Below are 12,127 nucleotides of genomic sequence, written 5' to 3' on the forward strand. Positions count from 1 at the left end.
GAGAGAGCCCCCCCCCCCCTTCCTCCTCTTCTATTCCATTCACACGGCTTTACACACACACACACACACACACACACAAATCACTCCCTCTCATCCCACCCCTCTCCTCCCCTCCCCATCTCAATTACCATGGCCACGGCAGATGTATTGGGCTTGTCAGCTCTCAAGCAAGGCTGTGCAGGAGACGCGGGGCTAACTTATCTCATCTAATTTAGCCGAGCTATAATCAGACAACAGTGTGGAGCTGCTTCACCAGCCGGGACTGGGCGGAGGGATTCAGAGGTGGAGGTGAGGATGCCGAGGCGGACACAGACAAACTGCAATTAGATCACGTCGGGTCAGAGAGCAGCCGGCTAAAGATTCACGCTGAAGACGTCTGCAGGAAGAAGAAACCGAGCAGGACAACAAAGAGGACACGAGAAGTGCTCGAGTTTCAGGGGAGAGTTTGTGAGAAATGTGAGGCGACGTGATGATGAAAATCCTTTTTGAGACGGATTATCTTTGGTGCTGTGATTCCCAAACTACGGTGTACACACCGACAGGGGCGTCTCCAGGATTTCTGGGCCCCGTGAACATATATCACAATGGGCCCCTAACCCTGTGATCACACCTCAATCACACAAACAACTGGTTTAAAGATTGAAATGACATTATTAAAGGGTCCACTCTCTTTATTCTAATGAGTGATAGTGACTGAAGCTATCTTGTTAATGAGACCGCCAAACACCTGCACACCTGTAAATACTTTCACAATGATGGATAAGCTAAGCTATATTATCAGTGTGACAGTTTGACTAAATGTATATGTTATATAACAGCATGAAATGACTCGGGTTTGGACTTCTATTTTTAGTGGCGTGGTATCAACAGTGCAACAATGTCGTTTGATTTTTACCAAAGTAGAAAATGAAATGAGAATCACAAAGCAAAGTTTTGTAATCCGTATAGACTGATTGAAAAGTCGAGTCCTCGAGATGTCATTTCAGCGAGCCAACATCCAAAAAGGTACCAAAAGCAAGATTGGTTCAGAACAAGAAGCGCAGTGGAGGATAACCAGTCTGACTTTTCTGCAGGCGACGCCCAGACTGCAGCCGAATGTCAAGCTCCGTTATTCCCCCCCCCCCCCCCCCCAATTAACCAACGTGTCCGGTCAACAACGGACCCCGCTCCAAATCAGCTCCACACAAAGTCCCCTGAATCCTATCTCTGCCTCTTCACTCCACCAAATTCAATTAAAAAGAGAAATTGGCAATTAGATCACTGTTATGATCCTGTAACAATGATCTAATCTGTAATTCATTGGCTTGCGTTCCCCTGGGTTGCGGTTGGGGTGGGGTGGGGTGGGGGGGGTGCTGCTTGATGGAGTGGCTCCGAGACTCCTTGGCATTCACCTCGGGCTGCGGCGGCACACAAGGGCGCGGGCGGAGCTGTGGGGGTCCGGAGGCCTCTCAAGCAGCACCCACAGGAGTCTCTCGGTGGGCCACGCAGCGAGGAACACAACCTGTGACACGCACTCGTTTGCCTTGTTTTCATATGCATGAGAGTTGATTTCACCGGATGTAATGTATGTGGGAGCCTGCACGAGAACACACACACACACACACACACACACACACACACACACAGAGTCTGAGCTGACGTGAAAAAGGAAGTAATGCACACAAACATCGGCTTCTCTCATGGGAGGAAAATTTTACCCCTTAATTCAATTAAGTCAATTCCATTTGGTTAATGAAGGGCTGGGGGGCAGTTTGCCCTTTCAGGGGCATCAGGCTAACAATCACAATGAGACAGGGGGGGGGGTCACACTCTCCAGACTGGAACCAGTGTCTTGTCACCACCTCTGTGACTGGAGTCGTAGCTCTACAGCTCCACCACATGTGGACTGTCTGCAGCACTTATCATCACCGCACTGACCTGCAGCGGCGGCCATGTTTGTGTGTTTGTTGTTTAAAAGCCTTGTTACTAGGCAACATTTAATACATTAAAGGCCTTTTTTATCTTATCATCCATCTCGTCTGTGCTTATATTTAGTCCGGGGATAAATGCGGTGTCCTTTATAGCAGACACGCACGCCTCCTCAGACACAGAGCCATTGGCAACAGGAAAGCGAGACATAGGTGTGTGCGGGCTTGTGACACACACACACACACACACAAGCACGCATGCACGCACATACGCACACAGGAAGAGTGTGATTGCTCTGCTTCGCTCGTTTAGCACTTCTAAGGCACAGATCCCCAGAGGCCAGCCATCACATCCAGTTACCGTGGCACACAGACACGACCGGGGCCCCACCTGGCTGCTCTCACCTCAATCTGTAGGAGGCAGCAGGCACGAGCACCATGTCGCCCTCCTTCACACACGCACACACACACACACACACACATCACTCAGCAGAGATCAAAGATGTGGTCACACACACACACACACACACACACACACACACACACACTGATGTCTCTTATCAAAAATCACAAGGACTGCACTGCGTTTACAGACTTTTACAAACTTGCCGTCACGCACGTCGACTTGTTGCGAATTGCGCCCTCTGGTCTTACATCACAAAGAAATGTTGCTACAACGCCTCTGGTATCCGACTGTATCGCTCACAAGACTCTTCATGGGAGGTGTGAAGAAGCTCCTGCAGTCCTGTTACCCCAGACAGACTGTTGTCTTTACCGTCTCGGCGCCCGTTTGGACACATTTCATCCAATTAGTATGAAATTAGTCAAGATGTGTCAGCGCATTTCATGTAAAGCTCTTATGAGTAGTTTTTAGATGATTATGAAATGGACTAAAATATTAAAGAAATACATGTGAATGACTCTCTTTGGGCTACGAGACCATTAGCATAAAAACAGATTGTTTATATAGAGTTATTTTTAATGGATTAAATCACTGCTGGGCTGTTCACACATCAGCGTGGTAGAAGAAGAAACAGAGTCTGTTTTATTCAACTTTGTTTATCGTAATTCAAACTTGAACTTTTCAGTGCGGATAAGAATGAAATGTTGTTGCATTGGCTCGTTGTAGTGCAGGATAGAAACAGCTGCAAGCATTTACATAGAAAACCTCAGGTGCAGTTATAAAAAGAAAAGCTAAGTGTGAAATTACTTTACAGATAAATTATTATTTTTCCATGTTCAAAAGTCTTATGGTCGGTTTTGTGATGATATCATGAGAATTTTGGTCTTTTAATTAATGCTGTTTGATAAAATCACAAAAGCAACAAAATGACCAAGAGGAACATATAGCTGTGTCATCATGTGCAGAGATCATGTGCAGCCGGCGTCTGATATAAACTCCCCACTCGTCTGAAGTGAATTTCCGGACTTTCTGCTGCTGCATCCTAAAATTAGCTGACTTCAAATTGATCACATCTGATGTGGCTCTTGGTGGAGTCGGTTGTCTATAGGTTGAGGGTTCGATCCCCAGCTCCTGCAACAACATGTCCAATGTGCCCTTGGGCAAGCGTCGTCGGTGATACAGTATGTGTACAGAGTGAATGGGATAAGTTACTTCTGATAGATATAAACCTCCTCCGCCATCAGTGTGTGAATGTGTGTGACCTGTGGTGTAAAAGGGCTTTGAGTTGTAAAAATAGAAAGCTCAAGTCCATTTACCATTTACTCGAGCTTGCTGGAGAAGTTCAGTAAGAGGCTTGCAGGATAAGTCCGGGTTCAGTCAGAGTGTAAAATGTGGCTGTTTGTGTTCACACATGCAGCTCTTCTGGAGTTTGGTTACTAACGAGACAGTTTTTTTTTACTGCTGAGTCATGCTTATGGTATTGCGCTTGGATGAAGATGTAAAAGTCTCCGTCAGAGGTGCTACCCCAACAGATGTGAGAAAAAAAAAAAAGTAGACGGGTGGCAGGTAGCTGAGGTGGCAGGGTGAAAGAGGGGGAAGGCGAGGATTGAGAGGGTAAAGGAGGTGGAGGTCGTCTGGCCGGTGATTAGTGAGCTCCCATGCTGCTTGAGCCTGACTTGTCACAGGTTGACATGGGATGCAATTATAGAGGGGAAGTTTCGCAGCCCCTCAGGCATGTGCCAGCTATGCTGTCAAAGCCGGCTGATGTCCCGGCTCCTGGCACCGCCAAAGGTGTCACAGGCGCTTATGTGTGCTCAAAACTGCTACGCTCCCATGAAAATTGGCCTTCCCCGATGCACTGGATGATGACTGAAAGTGTGCACATGTGGCACGTGGTGTGCCGGCTGCACACATGCTCAGGTACCTTTGTTTGAGTATTAGTTAAACCCTTACTCCACTCCCAGCCTGCTCTCGGTCTCTCTCTCTCTCTCTTTTCTTATTTCCTCTGAAGCTACAAGGCAAAGCCACAACACTTGTGATTCTGCTGGCTTCACACGCTGTTCCCACATCTTCTCCTTTTCCCATATCAGCCTGCATTACGACTCTGCCAGCAGTGCGAGTAAGCTCTATAAGACCCAAGGCAAATTACCTCAGCGGGACACTACACTTCTGTTCCCTTAGCTTCTTCTTTCTCTTCCTTTTTCGACTCCCCCCCACCCTCCTCCCCAACCCTCCTCTCTGCATGTCACAAATCAAAGTGTGTACCTCAGCACTGGCTGCACGCCATGGGAGTGTATAGCTTAAAACAAATTCAATGTCCTCCACTTGCAGATTTATGTCTATCCTACAGTTTGAGAAAAGAAATGCTCGACTGCTGTAGCCCATCTCTTCAATAGGAGCAGAACAGGGAACTAAATCTTTTACCAAAGGCCACAAATGGTCATCTGGACTTTTGTCTGACCTTTCTTTTTTTTATCATAAACCCCCTTTTTTTCTGTACAAGGATTTCTGTACTACCATCTAGTGGCTTGAAAGCTATGCCACTGGGCCATCAGGTGTGATTTTCCACTCCAGACAATTTTTTTCGGGGGAGGAAATGGCCTGAAATTGGATCCTCTGGCGGCTTACTCTTGCTCTAAACTAGCCTTGGGCAACACAATACTTCCCCTTCTTCTCTGCTATCATTCCAAGAAAAAATCAAGTTCTAAAGATGCTGCCATTTATCCTGAGGAAGGGGATGCAGGGATGGGACTGATCGGAGATAACCTCCCCACCACCACCACCACGTTGGCAACACATTTCTCAACAGCGAGTGCAGCTCGCTCCGTTGCCCTTCACTCAAACATACAGCATATTTCCTCAGTAAAAAACAAAATGAATTCATGACTTAGTAGAAATCAAGTGTCCTGTTGTCACACCCGCTCGCTGTGTTGTTGTCAGAGCCGAGGGCAAGAGGGGGAAAAAATAACATTAACTAACTAATATCACAATCATTCAGTATAAATTCATATTAGATGTGAAGCTACGAGCTAACTAGCGTGTGCTAGTATTAGCATGCTAACACAACAAGGCAGGCCATGGGCAACTGCGGCTCGGGCAAAGGACAATTTTGTCGCTAAACTCCTCCGTGCGGACTCTCGTGGAGAGCGGAGGCTCTTAGTATCGTGGAGCTGCAGCCAATCAGCAAGTTTGTTTTGGTTTTAATGCTGCTGCCAAAAGGCGACATATATAGGCTACTAGATTCTTCCTGTTTCTTGCCATTGGGAGAAATACCACAAGTTAGTTAAGTTACAAACGTTGGCAAATGGACGGTACAAGAAGTAACTTGATGAAATGTGTCGTGGTTCAAAGTAAATTTTTTAACAGCTGATAAAACAAATATTATATCGACCCAGTATGGGATTACCTACACAGATAACTAAAAGACAACCTGCATGGTGGTCTGAGACTTTTGTACTATACTGTATATGTGCAACCATCTGATGGAAAAACAAGATATGGGTTAGATCAATGCATGGCCAAGCATCAACTTTAACTGTTTTATCTTCTGAGCACCTTTCATTTGGGTCCTTATTCTTATTTTCTTAATTAACTTTAAGTCTCCTTTAACACTCTTTGAGCAGTCTGGGTTAGCTTGTTGGTTATTCATCTCACTATACAGAGGATTTCAAATGTGAGGAATATTCAAGCTAATGCTGAGTGATTCATTTTCTTGCCTTCCTGAAAATATGCTGTAATATTTTCGGGCAAATGCTAAAGCTGTAGTATTCAATCAGTCAGGAGTGCAAACAGGCTGCCTGTGAACCATCACATACAAGGATAATTAAATAATGTGTTTGGAGGAGCGTAATTAGAAGGCAAACTCTTATTAAGAGAAGCCATAGAAGATGTTAGACAGCAACCTGTTAGCAGGCATACAGGAGTCGGCGGGGTCTGCTGCTCTGCCCTGTTAGTGTTGTTAGCAATAACCGGAGCCAGCCGTCAGGCGGTGTCCCTATGTCCTCTACCTGAGGCCCCGCTGTGATCACACAGCAGGCGACCATATGATACTTCTTCGCCCCTCACAGTTCATAGCCCAAAACCCCAACCAAGAGGGGCCTGATTAAATCGAAAGAACAAGGACTAATTAAATGGGGTGTGATCAGGGAGCAGTAAATTATTTAACACTGCCCACACATATTGATGTCGCCTAGTCTGATCCTGAACAAGACTTCTTTTTTTGTGGCTTTTGTCTCCACTGTTTCATTCTCGCTCTTTGTCTGTTTCGTCCTTTCTGCCGTCTTCAAAGGCATTTTGCACTGCTCTTCTTTCATCCCAAAAAATGGCGCCATTCAGAAGCGGAGGCTCAGTCATGAAACAGTCACAGGAAACAAACGCAGGGCCAGGGCTGGTGGAAGATAACATTGTGGGTTGTGGGTTGATTAAAAGACAAGGAGGGAGACACCTACAGCTTCCTTTCACATCAACGTAGAAGGGCTGACAGAAATATCCTCATGTGGAAAAAAACAACAATGGGAGTAAGTAAAGACGTTAACTGTTCGTTCCTTCCTCTTTCACACTGACATTTTTGATTAGAGATAACCTCTTCCTGCTCACAGCTCACCCTTACCTTTTGCATTTTCAAATAAATTGCCCTCCCTGTTTTATTATACCCTTTAGAAACCTGCAGACTGTTAAGAGTGCTTTCCACTGATGCTGTGATCCAAGCGACACAACCAAAAGTTCACAGAAAAACTCATGTATTCATTCACTCAGCAGGGGATGGCATTTTCCATTTCGTTTCTTCAATGCTGTGGTCTTTTTTTCTGACAGCGGCGCTCTCTCCGGGCCAATTTCAGACTTTCTGATCACCAACCGCACCATGCACATCTTTCAACTGCTACACCGTGCTAACTACAAAAAACCTAAAGCCCACAGAAAATCCCTGACCCATAACGGTGTGGATGGTTGGGGGGGAGAAAAATGTGGTTCATCGCCTTGTAAACATTGCATTTGGCATTTACAATCTGTTGTCATGAAAATAGTAACCTTGACAAAAGCTGCAGAGTTTCACAGCAAGGAAGCGTTTAAATGGGGCACTTCACAGCCCCAATCATTATAGGAGTGCTACCAAACAAACTGAAGGAAATAATTGGTTTACCCAACTGTAATCATAATCAATCAAGATATGAAAGCACAGACAAGATTTTTAGTATTTGAAACATTCTGGTTTCCTTTTGGTGTCCATTTGCTGACCAGGTAGAAATTACCATCCATATCCAACCAGGCTTTGTTTGCATTAACAAATAGTAGGTTGAGTTGCAAAAAAAACGAAGGCGCATGTTGGCCAAATTGCAATCCAGCAATACATTGAGCTTTTTATTTATGGCTTTAAACAGACATCGACATTTGCAAAAAAAAAAAGTAACAATCCAGTTGTGGATTCATTCTCTAAAGTCAATTCTGGCGTTCTGTAGTTGCTCGTCGGATTTACTGAACGATGCACAGAAGGGGAGGTCATCGTCTTATTGGTTATTTTCTGTCTACATTGGAGGATCGGAAATTTCTGCCATTGCTCAGAGGTGCCTAACCTTCTGTAAATAGCAGATGTGTTGAGAGAATGGGCTCAAAATTTGGGAATTTTAGAAAAACAATGCAAAACTACTGTACACACTTGTAAACACATTTAAAGGTATCCATATGAGTGTAAGAAATGAAGCCATGAAAAGACGGGGGATAGTTCCAGGAAGGGCCAAGCCTAAGAAGAAAAACCACGCACACATTGGTTAAAGAAGTAAGTCACAGAGAAAAGAAAGTTAAAATGATGGATTTGCCTTTTTACTCATCTTGGTGTTTAACAGTGTTCCAATCAAGTCTTTAGAGTTAATATAATGTAATACATATCACCAAGACAAAAAAGGCCCTGCATCATAAAAAGCCTTTTCCTAACAGCCTCTCTACCTGAGCATCACTTTTATTACTAATGGGTTTTTTGTAGCCAAATGAATAACACAGTTTGCTGTAAAACACCCTGACATGAACTAAAAATAGCCAGTTTTAGAGTTTTGTTAACACAGGTATGCAATGGCTTTATAATGTGCTTTTGCACCCTGGGTTTTAATGTGCTGGGACTGTATAGGCTATGTTGTGTCTGTGCATAATCTGGGGCATATTCATTATGAAAACAACACTTTACTCCAGTGGCAAAATGATGTTGACCTTTGCAAAATCGAATACTAGCAAAGCGTGTCTCATTGTTCAAAGATAATAGCTGGGCAACATTCCTTGTAAGGCAGATGATGTTGCTGGCATGCTGAGTGCCAGCCCCGCTATTGGGTGGGTGTCGGACTGCTGATGACTCATTCTTCATCTGCTTTAGAGAGCCCATGGGTGACAGGTTTCTGTTTTAGCTGCTGTTACAAAGTGTTTCCTGTCGTTGGTGAATTATGCTCGATATAGATAAGTGATCCTGCAAAAAAAAAAAAAAAAAATCTCCTTTTGTCTTTGCAGCACCTACCTGAGGTTTACTCGGCTTGGAGTGCTAAAGAGGAGGATGGAGAAGGAGAAAGAGAGAGGGGGGGGGGGGGGGGGGAAGAGGGGGAGACATTGTGCCGGCCACCCTAAAGAAGCGTGCTTCATTCCCCAGGGAAATTGCATCACATATTGATCCATGTTCCCTGCATCTAATGGACACAGAGGGTGGAATTGCTGGTGGCAATTGGGAAATAGCTATGAGAGAAACAAGGAGTCATTAAGGCATAAAAGCTAGGTTAGTCACCTGAGGACCTCTCACCTGCCTTCTCACAGTCCTCTCAGTGCAGGCTGCCTCCACAGCGACACATACCCAGGAGTTAGATTGCCAAAGCAGCAGGTTCACAGGCTCAGGCGAGCATTTGTCTCCATTAAAGCCCTCACACCGGCAAATAAACAGGGGAGACAGACAATCATTCTACATTACATCCATGACTATAGCACTTTACATTTTCTATCAGCGTAACAGACTCCCTGGGCCATCTCGCAATCCTCACAATCATTTTTTACTGCCTTGTGCACGTTCTGCTCCTCGTGCGCACAGATGGAGCTTTAACCAGGGAGGGATTTCTGCGACTGCTATGATATTAATGGTCCTTTCTCTGAGGCAAGATTCAAAAACAAGGTCCGGATCCTAACCCAAATCTGTCATGCCATCAACGTTACGTCGACTCGTACCACTTCAAAACAAAACAGAAAAACTGAGTTCAAAATGCAGCCTGCAGTACTTGTCCACTCCTGCATTATTGTTTCCCCCCTCCAGCTTAATGTGCGACCGGTCTGCGGAAAAGGGCAGCAGGTACATTTCACCCCGCCGTGGATAACTTTCACTCAACGTGAAATGCATTCAAAAGGGTTCTGAAAGCAGCCAAAGCAAAATTGAAGGCTAAACAAGAATAAAAAAAAAAAAAGGAAGAGTGGAGCAGCCTGTAGAGAGGGAATCTATGATTATCATTGAAGTAGAAGGAAGTGAGAGGTCCAGCTTCACAGTGATTTTAGCTTGTTGCTCTCACGGTCTGATTTAATGCAGAACCTTAAGGCTGCGGAAAATAAGAAATGTTTCTTTCATATTCTCTGACTTTTTTTCCCAACAAATTGTCAAAACTAAATCATCTAAAACAATATGCAATCCATGGCTAATTTACGCTAATACAAATCTTTCAACAATCTATATTGCAATTCAAATACTCCATCATTCTAAGAGATGGCGATTAATTTCACACGTCTTTCACGTCTACCTGCATGTAAATTATTGATCGCCTTTCGACTGCTTAAGAAAATGACTCAGCTCTGCGCATGTAAATAAGACGATGCACTTAATGGAGGTGTTTCACCCCGGTGTCAGGACTGGCTTTGATTTTGATTTGGTGCCATTTGGATATTAAGTGCAGTGGGTATTGAGTGCTCTAACAGCCAGGGACAGGCTGCACATCAATCTCTGTCAAAGAAGTGGAAATGTGTCTCCAGACAGGCAGCAGCCAGGAAGGAGCTGCACTAGTTAACGGCAGACACATAAAAACTGGAACTCCCAGGAGTGATAGGGAGACGAGCTCCGTATAATGGACTGTATACGAGCTTGCATAGAGCATTTCATCTTGGCCATGTATAATGAACTGTATATATGCTAAGCTATATATTCTTCTGATAGTCCTTGGATGCCAACAACCTCTTGTGAAAAAAACAACTCGTCTGTTCTCCTGTCAAGTGTCATGTAAAGATATCCAACAGTCGGTTTGACAAACATCTTTCATGGAGATGTTCAGTCCCGTCTCCTTTTCTTCAGGACACAGTTTCTAAAACCTGGGTTTGTGTGTTTTTCAAAGCTCAACTGATACTTCAATTTGATGAAAAAACAACTGACATAGTTTGTTGAAGTTTTAAGCATGATGCCCATATAGTGTCAGATAAACCTAAATATCACAACTTGTTTTAAGGTTTGCATGCTTGCTTGCTGAAAATCTACAGAGCTATACCCTCCAGTTCGAAAGATCTGCAAATACATACAGAATCTGTTGACAAAGTATAAGGCGTATTAGTGTTGTTACAGTTTCATGTTTGGTTTTGGTTACAGCGAAAATCCTGAGACAAAGGCCGTCAGCTCAAGAACACTAAATCCCTATCAGGCGATAGCTGATGAGTTCGGAGATTGACAGAGCTGCAGCATATGTGGAGAAAGCTGTGCATATTTGTTGAAGATCTACAAAGCTCTGGCTCTCCACTTGCGCTGCTACTTTTGGCTTCAAGCTGCCTCTCACGGGATCCCCCCTAAAAAAAAGTTGCCTGATGAGCCACCGTCCTCACAGGAAACAGGAGGAGGAGGAGGGGGGGGGACGGTTAAAAAAAAAAAAAAAAACAGAGACAGAACGAAAGAGAAAGCTCTCATTATTTCTCCCTAATTGCCCACGAGTGACCCTCCTGATTCCCCCCTCTGCAACCAGGTACGGTGCCTCATTACAGGCAGCCTCCTCAGTTCTCCCAGGAGAAACCCATGAAAAGGCCATGAAAGGCCTCGTCTGACAGGGGCCAGCCAGACTGGACCAATTAACAGGGTTTTTCTGTGCTCTGACTCGCCACACTGCAGTTTGCAACTCATCTACGGTGTGAGACTCGCAGACGTCCTAGGTCAGGTTGGGAAGGTTTGTTCAGAAGGTAGAAGGGATAAAGGATAAGGGCAGCACCATCTTTCCAACACTTCTGCACCATTTACATGTTTCTCATGCCTCCTTCTTCTTTTTCCTACAATTTATTTAGACTTCAGAAAGTTTTTTTTTTTTTTTTTTTTAGGGGGAATTAACCAATAATTCATGTTGTGACATCTTAATATTCTGGCTGTTTGGAATTTACCACCAAAACTCTGACAGGCTTAAAAAGTTTAAAATATCGATGTTTTCTGGTGACTTGGCACCATTGCTCCATGAAGGCTAAAGGCAATTGTCACTCAGCCTCCCAGTGCCAGGTGACTTAGTGTGTGTCTGAATAAATGACCCAGTCAAGGTGAGTTCCCCATGTCAAACCACGAGCATCAAAGACAAACCATGCAACCTTGCCACAGGGCCTGTTTTCCTTTCACCTGGAGAACTCCATTTTCACTCTTCAAGGCTTGATGCATTCAAGCCTGCCTGATGTTTGTAATGACTGGTCGACAAAAAAAAAAAAAAAAAAATTGGAAAAAAAAAAAGAAAAGGTAATTCAGACAGTCTTCCTGTCTATTAGTGACATGAAAGACAAGACTTTCAAAGAGCGTTCTCCTTCTCTTCAGGTTTAAAAGACATTCCCTTCAAGGTCACATCAGTTTCCACATGAGTGA

At 44.4% G+C, this 12,127-nt stretch overlaps 1 long non-coding RNA gene across 1 annotated transcript in view; it reads right to left on the reverse strand.

Moving 5' to 3' along the window:
- Positions 1-12,127, reverse strand: part of LOC306838849 — a 332,925-nt gene that overhangs the window by 256,204 nt on the left and 64,594 nt on the right. The gene's annotated exons all lie outside the window — the stretch shown is intronic.

This window comes from Symphodus melops (assembly GCF_947650265.1).
Source record: "Symphodus melops genome assembly, chromosome: 17".
In the NCBI taxonomy this organism is placed as follows: Eukaryota; Metazoa; Chordata; class Actinopteri; order Labriformes; family Labridae; genus Symphodus; species Symphodus melops.